This window comes from Pyxicephalus adspersus, chromosome Z (assembly GCF_032062135.1).
Source record: "Pyxicephalus adspersus chromosome Z, UCB_Pads_2.0, whole genome shotgun sequence".
NCBI lineage: Eukaryota > Metazoa > Chordata > Amphibia > Anura > Pyxicephalidae > Pyxicephalus > Pyxicephalus adspersus.
In genome coordinates this window covers 45,208,564-45,225,418 of record NC_092871.1, presented here as the reverse complement: position 1 = coordinate 45,225,418, position 16,855 = coordinate 45,208,564, and the positions used below count along the sequence as shown (strand labels likewise).

General features: G+C 39.1%; 1 protein-coding gene across 14 annotated transcripts in view; it reads left to right on the top strand.

Moving 5' to 3' along the window:
- DAB2IP (DAB2 interacting protein) overlaps positions 1 to 16,855 on the top strand; it is a 275,541-nt gene that overhangs the window by 195,731 nt on the left and 62,955 nt on the right. The window contains exon 1 of one of the 14 annotated variants that reach the window (XM_072430468.1): positions 651 to 784. The exons of the other annotated variants lie outside the window; for them this stretch is intronic. The gene's annotated coding sequence lies outside the window, so the exon portion shown is untranslated. Of the gene's footprint in view, positions 1 to 650; positions 785 to 16,855 lie in introns of those variants that run through there. 14 annotated transcript variants of the gene reach the window in all.

The window sequence follows — 16,855 nt, the reverse complement described above, 5'->3', positions numbered from 1 at the left end:
CATGTTTCACACACATGCCCTGAGAAGTGAACTGAAATCGATGTATAGCAGGCATTTATTATTCTATGCATTCATACAGAGTGTACAATGTGAACCTTTCCAGCACAAGATATGGAGAAGTCCAATATGTCCTAAGTGACCTGTAATGTATATTATGCAGGTTATTCAACATTCAATACATTCACAGGTCTCCTATATGCCATAGGTGACCTGTAATGTGTATATATTGGGTATATACTATCCTATACATCCCCACAATATGTATGGCATAATATTTCCACAACATAAAGTGCAAAAAACTATATGTCCTGGTCACTGGTAAAGTATGCATAAGAGATAAATGCAATTCTATATATTTGCACATTATATGATGCAATACCTCTTTTATATGGCCCAGAGAATGCTATATCCTATAGTTCCTAGGAGTCTAATGGGTATTGACCATTCTGTTCATTTATTGTGTGTAGGGTCTGATGACAGTGAAGTGAAATCAAATTCTGCAGAGTAATTGTGCTCAGTGCTGGTTTAGATGGCAGAGGCCACAGTACCAGCTGTATATAGTTAGGCCTGTTCCCAATGGACTGTGCTGAGATTTTCCTGGAGGCCTCAGGGGACCTGGGCAGGAAGCCAAGATCCAGATTGCAGAAGACCTGGCCATACAAGGAGGAGGAAAGCCTGCTGCCAGGAAAGAGTTTTTTTATGGAGGCTTGCAGAGATCATGCCTGCTGGTGCCCTCTCTTTCTTCTAAATGCTGGGACAGAGGTGACAACCTACTAATTTACAGGTACAATCCAGCATGCTTGTAGCCTGTTCCTGGAAATATTCAAGTGCATCACCCTTTCATGCTTATTATATTTTACTGTGTTTGTCAGTATTCAATAAAAGCCTGTCTGTGTAAAGGTCATACAGAAAGTCACACGCTTTTAAAGTTTATGTAAATTCTAACAACTAACTCCTCTGGTTTGCCCCTTTTGCCTTGGTATACACTTTATACCACTTAAAGTATTATATATGCTTTAGAAGTGCAACAAAATGTGAAAGCTGGCCTGTGTCTTGTGAACAATTAAATGATGGTCATTTGTGGCAGATTGGGTTAATATGAATTCAAAGTAATGTGGAAATTTTCACCTATGCTCCATTTTGATGAACTGATAAAGCAGATGAATGCAAGAATTTAGAAATTAGGTGCTCTGAATATAGATTGGAAGTTTAAGTTTAGTTTTTCTGACTGGCTTGCTATTGTGGCAGTGGTAGCAGACTCCTGTTTGTACAGCATGGCCTGTTTTTATTGTGTTAGCTCATTAGCTGTTTTTTTTCCCTGCTGGCTGCAATGCTTAGTTTGTTTCCAGCAATTATTTGCAATGGTGGAGAGCCCCAGAAGTGATGTGCACAGAGCCTGGCAGACATTTCCTAACCTCTGCCTTCAGATTTCGGTTATTGTAATGCCGAATGTCACACAGGAGTAAGGCTAAGCACACGTGCAATAATTGTCATTGTGTATATGCATGTATGTGTGTGTGTGTGTGTGTGTGTGTGTGTGTGTATCTGTATAACGCGCGTTCGTTGTGCATTCGCAGAACAATCCATGATCACACACTATAGATAGTGAAGGATCATCAACAAAATGAATCCACCTGGACGGTCCTTTGTTTCCAGCCATAATTCTCATTCATTGTGGTCGTTGGCCTGACATTGTGCACTATTTTTGTTAATGATTATCGAACGGTCGGTTGTAAATCGTTCTTTCCAACGACAATTATTAGCTTAAGTGCTGGCCCTGCGAACAGAACTGCATACAATACAAATCGGTTCCTCGGCAGCAAGTACATACACCTAAATAGGATCACATTATATCTGCATTACTATCAGCCATTTAGTTTTTTCGGAGCTGGAATTGACTTTAAATGAAGGTCCAAACAAAACTTTTTTCCCCTCATTTTAGATCGAGTGAAAGGGGTTTTTACTGCAGATTTTTCTGAAAACCTGTATCACTCCAGATTCTTCTGCTGTCCTGGGACTTTTCCCAGGAGGGCACTTGCCTATTTGAATTGCAAAGAAGAAATAATTTAACAAAAAGTGTGTTGGCTACTGTAGTTTGAAAGGAATGCCCTGTAGTGGTTTCCAGGCATTGCAGCACATATATTCCATCACTAAACATCCTGATTCTCTAACAAGCCACTTATGCAGGTTGGTTATTTTTCCCAACTAAAATAAGTATTACATGGGGGAATGCCAGCCCCCACCCCCGAGGGGCAGCGACCATTTCTGGCCCTTCACAATCTGTTTTCACTCTCAGCTGGCTAGATTTATGAGCCTAATAATATACAGCAAGATGGTAGCAATCCAGCATACCCTCTGCTCTGTGTCTCATGTAAGACTGTTAAGAGATTTGTATAGACTGCTGTAACTCCACACAATCAACCAACTTTTACATTTCTGAATATTCTGCTTCAATAAATGTTGTAATCTGTTCCCGGATTTTTACAGGCCCTAGTGCTCCTGTGAAATGTCACCATCCAGATCACATTGATAGGGCCAGTAAACATCGCAGCCACTCTACTGCCATTGACATTGCAGCCACTCTGCTGCCCTCTAGTGTCCACCCTAGCCTCCTCACAGATTGACTGCAATAAACAGCATAAAAACTGTTCGGATTTCTTTTGTATTTCCAACAACTTTAGTTCTGTGGCATTACCAGCACAATCTACATCAATGATTGTCAACCAGGGTTAATGGATCCCTAGGATTCTTCCAGAAGGTGCTAGGGGTTCCCCGAGCTATGAGCAACTTGTGCCTGTTAGGTCAGTTTGATCAAATGACACCAATGATCTTTTGGGCTATCTGTATTGGTGACATGCTTCTCAATGCCCATCTGTGTATGAGGGATTCTTCCTACTGATCACCTCACTAATGTACTGTGAGCTGTGGGTATAGTATTTATAGTAGGGGTTCCCTAAGACCCCCTTGGTATTTCAAGGATTCCTTCATGATAAAAATGTTGAGAAAGGCCGATCAGCCTTGTATTTTAAAAACTGCAGTTTGTAATGCACAAACATGACTGCCAAATGCCTACAGCTTTAGCTAGTAGATTTAGGCCTGGGAAATTAGCTCCCAAAAATGACTTTAAAATGCTGGTGGTGCAGGTACCTCATATGTTGCATAGTCAGGGTATAAAAAGACATAGGTCCGTTAAGTTTGACCACCAAGGATAAGGAAATAAACACATCCCAGATAAAACCCTATAGATATAGTTAATCCAGAAGAAGGCAAAAAAACTCTTTATAAACCCTGGTTCAATTTGCTTCTACTGGGGGAAAAAATTATTTTCTGATTCTGTGAGGCAATTGGATGTTCCCTGGGTCAACTGTCTCTGTTGTGTTTTTTGTTGAATTCAGCGCAGAAACTCTTAAACTGCGATCTGGATTTATAGTTAATAGTGTTTTACTCTCTCTTATTTGTGTCAGACAATTCTTTAGCTGGGTGCTTAGTATGTCATTTGTCTGTCCAGGAAGACGTAAATATTTTCTCTTGTTTGTGGCGTCTCAAGGAACTTTTACTATGGCTTCTATATTTTAACAGACGGCTACACATCTGCGGTGATAAAAATCATTTTGCTGCGCCAATGACTTTTATTTAAATGTATAAATTGTGAAAGAAAGGAAAAAAGTAAATCCTAAAGTGTATTGTTGAGTAAGAGCTGGATTTATTTTGTAATGAAATAAAACAATGGATAAATGTGCTTAGTGTATCATGCGTGAAGCCTTTACTGTCATCTCTGCTGTCAGTATACCAAACTGCTGTAGAACTACAGGTCCCAGCATTCATTGCCACTTAAACCTTGATTTGCCTACTTTTGTAACCTCACTCTGAAACAAGGCCAGTGTTTCCTGCAGTCATCACCTCCTTTCCTGCAATTTACACCTCTTTCTACATGTAATATTTCCTACAGTTAGGGCATGAATCATTTATTGTTGTTTATTGACTTGGAGGAATTGGAAAATCATGAATAATGGTTGGGCTCATGGTTAGTTGTTTCTGGATCTCTAGGCTTCTAGGAACTAGCAGTGTATATTGAAGTTGGGAGTAAAAAGTTTAGCCCTTGCTGGTCAGTTAGTGTGTGGTATAAGTTTTGTTTTGTGGGGTAGTTAGGGCTCAGTGACTGTTTACTAATATATTAATAATTTTCATGAGATTTCTTTATTGACTTTGGGGAAAATGGATGTGCTTTGTTGGACAGGACATTGCTGCGGTCACACAAAAGCTTTGCAATTCTTTTAATTTCTGATAACTTTATGACTCTTATCCCTCTTTTATCTCTCATCCTTTGCTTTCTGGCGGGGGAAGAGACAAGCTGATGAGCCATGATGGTATAAGTAGCTATGTGATGGTTTTCAGAAAACTCATTTTGTAACATGACAGAATCTAATCCTTTTGATCAGACACATCCCGCTTTTTATTCCCTATAACACTCACCAACTTCCCCTCCTACCACACTTCAGCTGAGCTTAAACATTACTTTATATTTCTTGAGGTTGTATGACAAATCTGACAAATATTGATTAAAATCCAGGCATTATGCAAATACTTGGTGGCTGGTGAATTAAATTTTTCAGATTTTACCAGCTCTCCTGGAAGTCTTAGCTAAAGGTAAATTTGGATCAAAGTCACCGATGTATAAATATATTCTTGGCTTCTCGTTTCATCTGCCTAGGTTCTCTCTCTCGTGCGGTTTGTCCCTCTCTACCTTCTCCTCTCTCTATGTCTTCCTATCTCCAACAAACCCCAGTACATTTTTTATGTCTGTTGCTTATTCCTATTGCATTCTTCTCCCCATACCTCTCTTGAATGCAGTATATTTACGTATATTTTTTATAATTTGTAAAAGAGAGGCACAGTGAGATGTAAATGATCTTTTTTGACTGGGTTTGATTGATACAATGTGTCATGTGCTTCTTTTTTGTCCTGAATAGAATATTACTGCATATTATGGAACAATTATGTAGACTAGCATTAAAGAACAAACAGTAGTATTTTACTTTAAAACTGAGTCTGCAGGGCAGAGTTTGTAACTTGAACTTTTACTTCCAACAAATCTCAGCTAAGTCAACCTGTCAAGGCCATTGAAAGAACTAGCAAGAAAGTCTCTTTTCCTCCTGCTGTATTCTCTATATTCCTCTCATAATTCCTCTATAATCTAAATAGAGGCCCAACTAACATAAGAAACAGTCAGCATGCTTCATACACTGAATTTGTGAAAGGTTAATCTTTTAAAGCCAAAACTTTTTTTCTGTATTTTGGATAGAGAAGGGACAGGCTAAGAAACTCTGCCAAGTTTTTATTGCTGTATGACTCCGCTAGGGAGGTTCACCCTCTCTGTAAATTGGGGTCATTGGGACTAAAAGTGGAAGAGAATTCCCCAACATTGAAGTGTTTGTCTCAACTGGAATTATAGCGAAATTTTCCAGAGGGAAACTTTCTGGTGACATTAGTCTACCAGAAAATTTCTCTTTAAGAGAGATTCCCTTGTACTTACTGTTGTCCTCAGGCATGGATTATAACCAGTTTCTACTCTAAAACTAGAAGAAGAAATGCCTTTTAGATGCTTTAGCAAAATTTAACATACGGAAGATGTATTTAGTTAATTCAGTGAACTCTACTGCCAAATGCTGAGCATTTATGGAAGCTAAATCTTCCAAAGTGCCCCCTCTACTTCTGCAAAAGCTGTCATGTGCATTGTCACTCTGTTTCTTCCATCTTTCTTTAGCCTTCTTCTGGGTTTGAGTTTTTTTGGGGTCTTTTTTTTACTAGCTGAGTTGGAATGATATAGTACACACATTGTGAATATAATTGTGAAGCGTTGTCATACCTGGTGTTCTTGAAATGTTTCTGCATACCATGTGAAAGTAGGTATGCTGTCTGCCACTTTGACATTTTCTTGGATCAAGGAAGGACCAAATGAGTTCAGGTTGTTAACTCACCAAGGTGAAATACCACCTTGCAAATGTGGCGATAGTTGACTTTGCACAGAATACCCAGTCAATGCAAGAAGATCTTTTTTTTTTTTTTTTCTCATATACTAATAAAAATAAAATATTCCTGGCGGACAAGAACCAACATTTCTTTGTAAAATCAACCCTAAAGTTTTTAGTTTGACAGTACCTGAAGAGTTTGGTAAGAATGTTTTAAAACTCTTCCTTAAGTGCCTGGAAAGGCTTTACCCCATCTCTGGTAATTACTTTATTAAGTGGGTAGCTTAATAAAAGGAATCATTCCTTAAAGACTGCAAGGGTTCTGAAGCATGGCTGAAAGGCTGGGTTCTGGGTGAATGTCATTAACAGTTTATGTGTATATAGCAGACCTTTAGAATATTTGAGATGTCCCATGTGCTCAAAGAATGCTTTAGAATTGGATAAACAACATCTGTCAGTGAGACTTAGCCACTGTATATTATGGTGTATCATTGAATATTTCTTCTTTAAAGATGTTAGATTCTGCATTTTTCTATAGGCTAATTAGCTGTGTATAATCCAATGTAAGTGTTTCTAATATTGCAGTGAATGTTGCACTTGGCATGTAAAGATTGTTGGATTTAGAGCCTTAAATTTTGCAGGCTGTAAGTATGAAATGTTTAAAAAATGTATTTTAACCTTCCTGGTAGTATTCCTGAGTGTTGCTCAGGGTGGATTTTCTATACCAAAAGTGGTAACCCCGAGCCACACTCGGGGCGGAATTGCCAGGGAGTTTAAAACTCCCACCAGATTCCCACGATTCTGCGTAACCTGGTGATAGCCGGCATCTGCGTGCCCGGCCGTGACGTGAGGCCAGGGGAAACCAGCCGGGCATCTGCTCGATAGTCTTAGGCTCGAGGGCGGGACCGTTATTAAGGTAGGGGGGACCAGGCAGGTCATTTAAAATAATGAGGATTTTTTATTACACTTTTATATTTAAAAATCCTCATTAATTATACCACTGGGGAGGTTAAGGTTATACCAGGATTAGCAAAAATATTATTACCAAAATGTTTATTTGGTATGAAGCAACAGAAGAAAAGCAATTAGCTGTATTTAATGGTCTTTATAAATAAAATGAGCAGCCTGCTTTATATCGATGTTCAACATGCAACATTAATCTATATTTGGGCATGCAACCTGTGTCAGTCTAAGAATCATAAAAAATATAGATATTGGTGTTTCAGATTTTTTTAAATTATTTTTTAATTCCAAATCTAGAATTACAGCCCCTACCATCACAAGGACCGGCACAGTGATGGCTGTTTTCTGCACTTTATTGTTCTGCTCATTTGGGAATTAGGCATGAGCTGACCACCATGAGTAGAGATGTCACTAGAGATTCACCGATGCCAATTACAGACCACATGCTGGGCCCATAATATGAGTCTTCTCCTCTGGGGTCACCCTTGTAACCTGGCAACACCTGTGCACCCAGCTTATTGGTTCTTGGCATCAGAGAACATAAACACACCTGTCCATGGGGTATAATGTAGGAAAACCTAGCAGATGTTCCCATGAGGCATCTGTGGAATTAGGGCAGTCTAACTATTTCATATATTGTCTCTAACACAAAGTGATCAGGGTAATCAATAGGGTGTAAAAAATAATGTTGGTGACAATGTTTATCTTAAATCAGTATGTGTCACTTGTAGCAACACCGAGTCACCATTCCGGGCTTCTCTGTTAGTAATCATTCTGTAATACGTAACATGTAATAATACACACCAGTTTGCAAGTATTGTATTTACTTGTGTTCATGAAGACATTAGGCACCTGAGTCCTTGGTCTAGGCCTTCTTGATGTGTGTATCATTGTTTTGCAGTCCCACAACTTTGTTATTCAGTAATATGTTACTCAAGGGACTGCAGAAAGGGTTCAGTTAGCAATAACCCATTCTAGTCCTTCATTCAGTACTAGGCTAGATCTGCGCATATCAGATTTTGACTTGACATATCAGACTTATACATTTGACACTTTTATTGTTTGTTAACTCAGCAGTGGTTTCCAGTGATTGTCCTTTGAGGCCGCCAGTCACCTGCTGATCCCATCCGGCTCTGCACTGCTATTAGTGTTTGCCTACAACATGTCTACTGTACATTCAGATATCAGGTATGAGTAGGTAGTAAGGTTTAGGTATGTATAGGTAGAGTTAGGCACACTGTTTGGTAGGTCTTCTCTCAGGCTACGTACACACGTGCAATAGTTGTCGTTAGAAAACAAACGACTAACAACAGATCAATGGGTATTCACGAATATTTTGAACCAGTGTATTGTGCACAATTCTGTACATGATGATACGATACATTCGTTCAAATTTATTCCACCAATAATGCACACACACTAGATACGATCGTTTAATCGATGCAGGAAGTGACATGTACAGGAGAAAGTGTATCGCAGAACAATCCACAATCACTGGACGACCGTACACACAATACATATTGAACGATCGTCGCCCATTTAGATCCGCCGGGATGGTTGTTTGTTTCCAGCGACATTCCTCGTTCATCGACGTCATTGCCCAATCGTTGTGCACTTTTTTTGTTAACGTTTATGGAACGATCGGTCGTTAGTCGTTTGTTTCCAACGATAATTATTGCACGTGTGTACGTAGCCTTAATCAAACGGCTGTCAGTTTGCTGCATTTCATTTTATGAGATGATTTTTTTACTAAATCTTTGGGCACATTAATTTGTCAAGGCTATGAGTGATTGTAATGCAATGGAGAAACAAAAATCACTCAAAGTTCTAGATATACTGTAGTTCTTTAGGTTGCAGCCTTCAAGGGAACATCCATGCATTTTTTGAAGCCACAAAGCTCTGTTGTATGAGCCTGCTGTACCATGTGTACGTTATACACATGGTAAATACCATAAACCTTGTTTGGATTGTCCATTAGCTGGGAGGTTGTTCTATTTCTGGAGTTTTTCTGGTGATGGGGGAGGGGGGGGTCTCTCCATTTGTATATTAAAGTAGAAGTCATTTAGTAAACTCTATGTGGACTACATTAGACTGGTTGTAGGATAGGGCAGCCTAAGCTTTGTACCTCTAAAATATTAGTAACTCCTGTGTTAAAGGAATACTACACAGAGGTGTCTGCTACAACTGTACACAGCGGAGGTATCTAATGGTGATGGGAAGGGTTAATGTCACCATTGCAGAAGCACTCCTGAATGTTTAACTTTACACATTTTACACAGTCAGTATGTGGAATCGCTAAATATGCCACAGCCATGTGAATAACAGATTTTGCTCGCTAAGCAGCAGCTGCTTATTCATATTGTGGTAAAACTGTTTCCCGACTGGTTGTGTGTTATGAAAGGGGGGGTTACATTAAATGGTCACTTGACCAGTTCCTGACACTGTTACTCCTTGCTATGTCTGTGCCTATCTTTTTGGTCCAGACTCCATTTGTATGACTGTAATACATGCCCAGGCTTTAATTATTTTTTATTCCCAAAGAATATAATTACATTTTGCATAGGCAAAATAATAAATGCACCTATGGTTTCCTACTTTCATGACTTAAATACCTGAAGAATTCACATTCATCTCAACTGTTGTGCTGCTATCTCTGCTAATTTTAAATATAGTCCACAGGCAATTGAAAGAATCAGGTATTCTCAATAACCACAAGAGAAAATGATAAGCCACAATACAAAATGAAAATAAAATGATAGCTGTGTAGTTCCGATGGGCCCAGGATATACCACTATAATTTCCATAGCTAAACATTCTTTTTCATTTTTCTGTGCATTCAGACCTAGGCAGTTGCTGTAAGTTTTCAGACATTGACAAATATAACCTGTATATAGTATGTATAATATTTTATTTCTCTTATGCTGCTGGTTGCCAGGTAACTGCACAAATTCCAACATCCCCAAAATCAGAGAGTCACAAATTAGTACCAGATTGTGACAGAATTGTGTCACCTATGAAGTGGCCTTATCCAGTTATGCCATGGAGCCCATAGTTCATAGTCAGATACTTAATACGTTTCTGAAGAGAATTTTAGACCTGTCTGGCCCCTTCAATATCCCTGGATGTTTTGGTCTATTTCAGCAGTGACTGAAAACTGATCTGATTTATTACAATGTCCAGACATATATTTCAATAGAAATATTTAAATAATTACTGCAGCAAGGGATGCTTCTGCAAGAATGCAGTACAAATAAATGTATCTGGTAAAGCGATATTGAATGGGAAGTCTGAAACTTAAGTCTCTTCCCAGACAGTGTATTTTGGGCTTCCACTATCTTCTGTCACCTGCTCTTCCTAATTCAGCCTTATTAAGTTCGAAATGGGAAGAAAAGTCCGACAGATGGCTTTTCCATTTCGGGCCAAACCCTAAACTTGATACCAAAGCCATTTCCTGCTCTGTGACAAAACTTCTGTAAGGTATATACAGACTACCAGTCTGCACCAACCCAAAATAATTACAGAATGAAGCAAGCTTGTCCTGCAAGCTATCACCTCTGCTTACCCAATGAAGATTTATCACAACCAAACAGATTACATGGCAGATTTATATGTAAAACACAAGACGCCAAACTGCAGAAGGAAAGCTCATCAAATTAGCTTAAACTGTTGAGCATGAATTCTTTTGTCTTTGTGCTCACACAGTTCAAAAACTAATGAAGGTGCTTATTGTCATTGTGTAGATGGAGGCTGTGGTTTTGTTTGATGGTTACAACATTTGATATTATCTACATAATTTTGAATGATGCAAGTGTAGTGTGGTGCATCTAGCACAGAACAAAAAAGACCCCATTTATAATGGAAAGTAGATATTCTCAGTAGATATAGACCCTCTCAGTCAATAGTATTTTCCCATTTTTTTTATTATAGCTACTGCAGATACATTGTTTATTTTTTCTTATAAATTGCTTGTTGCAGCTCTTTCGTTTAGTGAATTTTCTCTGATAGATTCGTCTGGTCTGCTGGACTCAGAGCTCTGAATTGCTACAACAAGCTGAGGATGGATTCTGCCTGGCTGAGTAAATTGTTTTGTCTTTGAATGGTGCAGTGGCGGTGTTGTTCGCAGAGAAAACAACACATGTAATGAGCCAGATGCCACCTCAACAAAGTGGCTTTTTTTTTTCGTAAACTGTTTTTGCAAATAGCATAGAGACAAGCTATCGGCTTAGAGGAGGTGTATATTTCATCTTTTTGCCTTCAGGCTATTGACTATTTCATGCCCTTTGATAACTGGTACAATGACACTGTCAACATGTTAGGTCAGTTAAATTCACTGTATGTATCTGGAAATTGACATATAGACCATTGCAGTAACCACTTGACTGGTTCCCTGCCTTCTCTTTTGTTGCCATCTGTTGTGGGTTGTAAGCAGTCAAGGTTTTACGTTGGTGTTGCTATTGTAAGATGAGCACAAGTTCAAAATTTCTGCAGTCACATCATTTATTAAAGGCAACTTGTGTTCGGTTAGTACACCAGCAACAGCCGATCCTCTGACATCAACCTCTTCTGCACAGCACTGCATTCCCTGAGGTCACCCTTTACCTCACAGCATAATATTTTCTGCTGTTTCTCTCTACCCTAGAGCATCCTTTCCACACCCTCTATGTCCCAGTACCCATTTAGCTCTCCTTAAGTGGACTCCTTTATTTTGCAGTCCCCCGTACCCCAGAGCGCTGCATTCACTGTCACCACCTTTAACCACGGAGAACCTCGTCCTTGGATCCAACACTAGCTTAATCTCTGTTGTTCATCTCTGTCCCAGAGAAATATTTCACCTGCTGACTCTTTCTACACAGGTGCACCCCATCCCCTGCAAGTCTCCCACAGCGCTTCCTTCTTTATCCTTCCCTACTACCCCAGAACACCCCACAGCCTTTGGAAATAATGCCAGCTTGCAGAAGCAAGGCTTGTTGTTTGTTTCTCCACAAAAAAATGATGGAGAATGTTTGAGGAAAATTCACAGATTTCTGCACACACTTATCTTGGCAATGAGAACTAATTGGCTGAGTCTGAACAGCAAGCTGTCTGTTTTGTCTTGTGAAGGTCACAATAATCTTTACTGGTGTTTTACCTGTACCAATATTTCTCTAAGCAAGGCGGTGGTGGGACAACCACCTGGCACCATCAACCACCAGTACAGTGGAGTTACGCTCCATCAAGTGAAACAAATTGCTTGCTTTTTTCACAAAACTTCCTAGGCAGCATGCTGGGGCATGTGCTGGAGTCACAACATTCAGGGCAAATTTACAGAATCCCTACTTGTCTGAAATTCTCTCATATTTGTGTACAGATTCTGCTGAAGTTTATATAAGCTATATGGGATTTTTCCTTCATCTTTAATTCCTAAATACGCATTATACTAGTGGGAGTATTTCACAAGAGTTAAATCATGGAAGGTCCTCATTATTTTAGAAAAGAAGTGATAGATTGCAGAAGATATCTTATAATAGTAAAAAGCAATTAAAAATGTGTACCTAAAATCATACTCATGTGGCTTTTAAATTGACTATTTGTGGACAGTATGGGAAGCCTTGTTAAACTTTGGGGTCTCACATTTTTGACATTTGGTTGTCTACCTTTAAGAGTAATGAAAAATGTAAGACAATTACCTAATTTTGTGCTACAGGTGATTGTGAGTCCTGTTTATTTTTGACAGTCTGCAAGATTCTGTAATCGCTGTTTATGGCCATACTCAGCTATTAATATGCACATTAATGTAAAGTAGTGTTGGTAATGCCACATGCTAATTATTCCTATGTGTAGCCATTGCTCTTAATTACCACAAGATAGTCTTGAACAATAATCACTATAAGAAGAAGATTTTTTGCTTGTATAGATGTGTCTACACATGGAAGAGAAATAGCTTACAGCTTTTCTATCAAAGCAAGTTTGATAATGCCTAACAGAATATTACCTCTAAGCATGGTTTCATTGTGGAAACGTTAGATTTCTAGTGAGCATATATTTTTCACCATATAAGATACAAAGGAATATCTGCAATAGGGACGGGCAGCATGGTGCCTCAGAGGTAATTGTTTTGGCCCTAGCAGCACTAGGTCCCAGGTTCCAATCTTGGCCAGGGCACTATCTGCATGGAGTTTGTATGTTCTCCCTGTGTTTGTGTGGGTTTCCTCTGGGTATTCCGGTTTCTTCCCACATCTCAAAAACATGCAGTTAGAAAAATTGGCTTCCCCCTAAAATCGACCTTAGACTGTAATAAAGACATATGACTGAGGTAGGGACATTAGATTGTGAGCTCCTTTGAGGGACAGCTAGTGACTATAGACTCCGTACAGCATTGCTTAATATGATGGCGCTATATAAATACTGTGTAGTAATAGTAATAGGGACACAAACAACAATTTAAAAGCCTATTTATGGACGTTGCCTATAAAAAAAAAAATTGTAGGTGACTACGAATCACAACAAAGGAAGTTCTGCTATGATTTGAGATCCAATATAATTCTCATTTAAAAAGAAGTCCTGTTTAATTAAAAGGACAGCTCTGAAGGTGGTCGCCCGTGATGGCAGCCCGTTACCAACACATCACGGCTGTATATCTTGCCCGTCACACCGCCATCAACCTTCATTCACTCAGTAAAAGCGCCAGTGATAGGATGGAAATTGGATTTTTTTTCCTAGGTACAAAACTGCCATTGTGTCTTTATTGCCTTCAAACTCAATAGACAATTTAATGATCCTGGCGATCACAACCTGTTCCCCACAGAGGGACACTTTCCGTGTATACATTGTGCTGTCCGTGCACATTTGTCAAGAATCACTGATATTCTCTGTGTCAGTGAAGCAGTGAATCTCATTGTGAATTTGTATTAGGAAGCTGCATGCAAATCGTTAGAACAGTTTGATTTAAACTTTCAGATCTGGACATGAAAACAAGAAACACCTGAAAACAAAAGATGCCATTTTACTTATATTTCACTATTACTTTACCTTGTGAAAGGAGAAATTACTTGGATTAGGAATTTTTATAGCAACTTTTCTTTGTCTCCTCCTTGCAGTCATTTCTGAAGGTCATACTTTATGTTGACTGATCATGCTCAGATCTGCTCCATCACTACAGAAGTTTGTGTGGTTACTTTGAGGGGTGTTATGGCTACATTGATAGTTTTTGTAGTAAAAAAGGCCTCAATGTTGTGCATTGCTTTATAGTAGATCTGTACTTCCATTGTCAATGGCCTGTGGAGAGTTGTATGGTAATTATATATTCCAGAAATCACTTTGAGGACAGAACAGCAGAATATATCAGGGTGAATGAGATCAGGAAATCAAAAATTTAGGCTTTATCTCTTAAAGTAAATAAATGATGATCTTGGATCTGTGACCAACAATTCTGGCTACAAATATTTCTAGATTTCCTGTTCCTTATTTGCTGAAAAAAAAATGCTGCTGGGGACATCTAATTGAGAATCTAAAATAACTGATATGTGGCTGAATCCCCCAACTGCACAGTAAATCAGATATAACTGCAGTGAATGGCTGAACAACACCTATAAATATTTCCTTTAGATGTCCTGTTTTCACAATAACCTGCCACATTGTACAAAGTGCCAAGCAGTCTCAGAAGATGGAAAATGACCTTGGCAAATCTCCTGAATAGAAAATTATTCTTTACACCGGGGAGTGCTCTGCACACATTTCCTGATTGTTGTTTTACATCTATAGCTCTGAACAATTCATAATCGGCATTGAAATTAGATGGAACTGAGGCTGCATTCCGTCCGGCGCCATGAAAACCACCAAATAAGTACATAATTCATTACTTATCTTATTTCTATACACTCAGGCATTCTGTGAATGCTCTATCTGAGATTAAAACAAGAATGAAACCAACATTTGTTCCTGTTCTTTTTATAAGCCTCAAGTATATATTATGTTATTATATATATATATATACACATATTAGCTTATTAAATATGTAGGTTTTGCTGCACCTCTTTCATTGCAGGTCTATCAACCTTAAATGTACTTAGTCTTTAGATAGTCTAGAACAGAGGTCACCTTTTCCGTACAGCGGACCACTAAAATCTACTGCGCATGCTGGGGGAGCTGGATGTCACTTAAAGGGGCAGAAACCTCCTCAGAGTGATGTAATTATGGCATGACCCTGCCCACTCTTCCTTCGCCAATCTGTGCCTGCAATGGGAGAGTGGGCGGGTTGTGTCCAGGGACACAGCCCGCCCACTTCTCCGAGCCTGGGAACTGCACGGGGGACATGGTCCGCAGACCACCAGTTGGCAACCGCTGATCTAGAACATTATTTTATTTACACAATTGTTTAGCAAGGATGCTGGCTGTGCTGTTTGATATATGGAGTACATAAGGGATTGTCTGTAGCTGTACTGGAAATATAGCTCAGCAAACAACAAGCCACACTAAATAATGAAAAGTTTCACTGAAGGAGACCTATACGAATCACTCTGAAGAAGAATCATACAAAAATATCTTCACAGCTCTAATAATCACTGTACAAATCACACTGAAGGGGACTTTAAAGTAGATGTTAAGTGTTCAGAATGAGATTCTCCAGACAGCCTTCTTTTACAGACGTTAAAGAGGTATTGTGTGCACTTAATGGTTGTACCATGTATGTATGGTGAAGTTAATGGTGTACCAAATATCAATTTTTACTCTGAATTTATTTGCTTTGTCAGTACTCCAGAAAATGTAATATATGTTGACAAGCACCTCCAAAGGAAAGAGACCAACTGAGAAAAATCCACCATAATCCTTCTAGTGGACTCTTCCTTCTGATTTTTATGCAAATACATCAGCTGGCTGAGCTATTGCTATTCATCCTGCTGATCCCCAGGCATTAAGAGGCCATTTATAAGTTCCTTAAACATTTAGTCCTATCAGCAGCAGGCCTGCTCTCCACACACCATTCACCCAACTGCTGCAAAATAGGATTAATGTTCCCAATGTGCACAAATGGTGGCTGTATCACAGCAAATCGTGACTGCAGTACTTGACTATTTACTTATTTTTATTCCTTCACTTTTTTCCTTCCCTCACGTTTTCTTTTTTAGATATAAATGTGTTCCAGTATGTATACTAAATAATGGCATGGTTCAACTAATGGATGTTAGCTGCACTGGGATTGTTGTATAGGATGGGATGATCACCGATAAGGCTGCTACAGAAATCTGCAATTCTTTTCAGGAATCCAAATGTGTTATCTTTTTTAGTAATGTATGTACAGTAGTAACATTAAAACAAAAAAAAATTCCTTCTGTAATAGCCAATTCTCAGAAAGAGCTGCTTCACTGTGACCAGTGGTGATTCACAATTTTTTTTTGCTTCTCCTTCTCATGTGGAAACCTTCTTTGGCCTAATTTGTATTCAATTTAAATTCACCACGTGCATGCCTTCCTGTTTTGTGTTGAAGCATTTATTTAAACATTGCCTGAAAGGCTTCTTGTCATTTCTTTTCTGATTCAGCGTCCGTGTACTGAGCATATGTTGAAGGTGTTTGTCAGGGTGACCTGCCGTGTGCACTACCAGAAACGATGGCGCTTATCGGCAGAGTGTCAGCTGTGCTATACAGGAGCACGACATCCTCTGCCTGAATGTTGAACAAGTTTAGGCTGCTGACAGCAGCCTTTTCTGCATGACAAATGGCGGTCGCTCAGAGCTGTAACACTAGTGGCTGCTAATTACCTGTACCCCATTCAGCACGAGAAATGCAAGCCTTTGCTTTGAAAGTTCCCTAAAAAAGCTTTCTATTTCTTCTAGTTATTTGTTGTTCATAAAAAGTTACACTATGTATGAGGTTTTGTGTATTAAACAGCAAAGACCCTGAAGAAGAAAGAAATCGGGCCTTGTGTCTGCCCATTACTCCCCCCCCC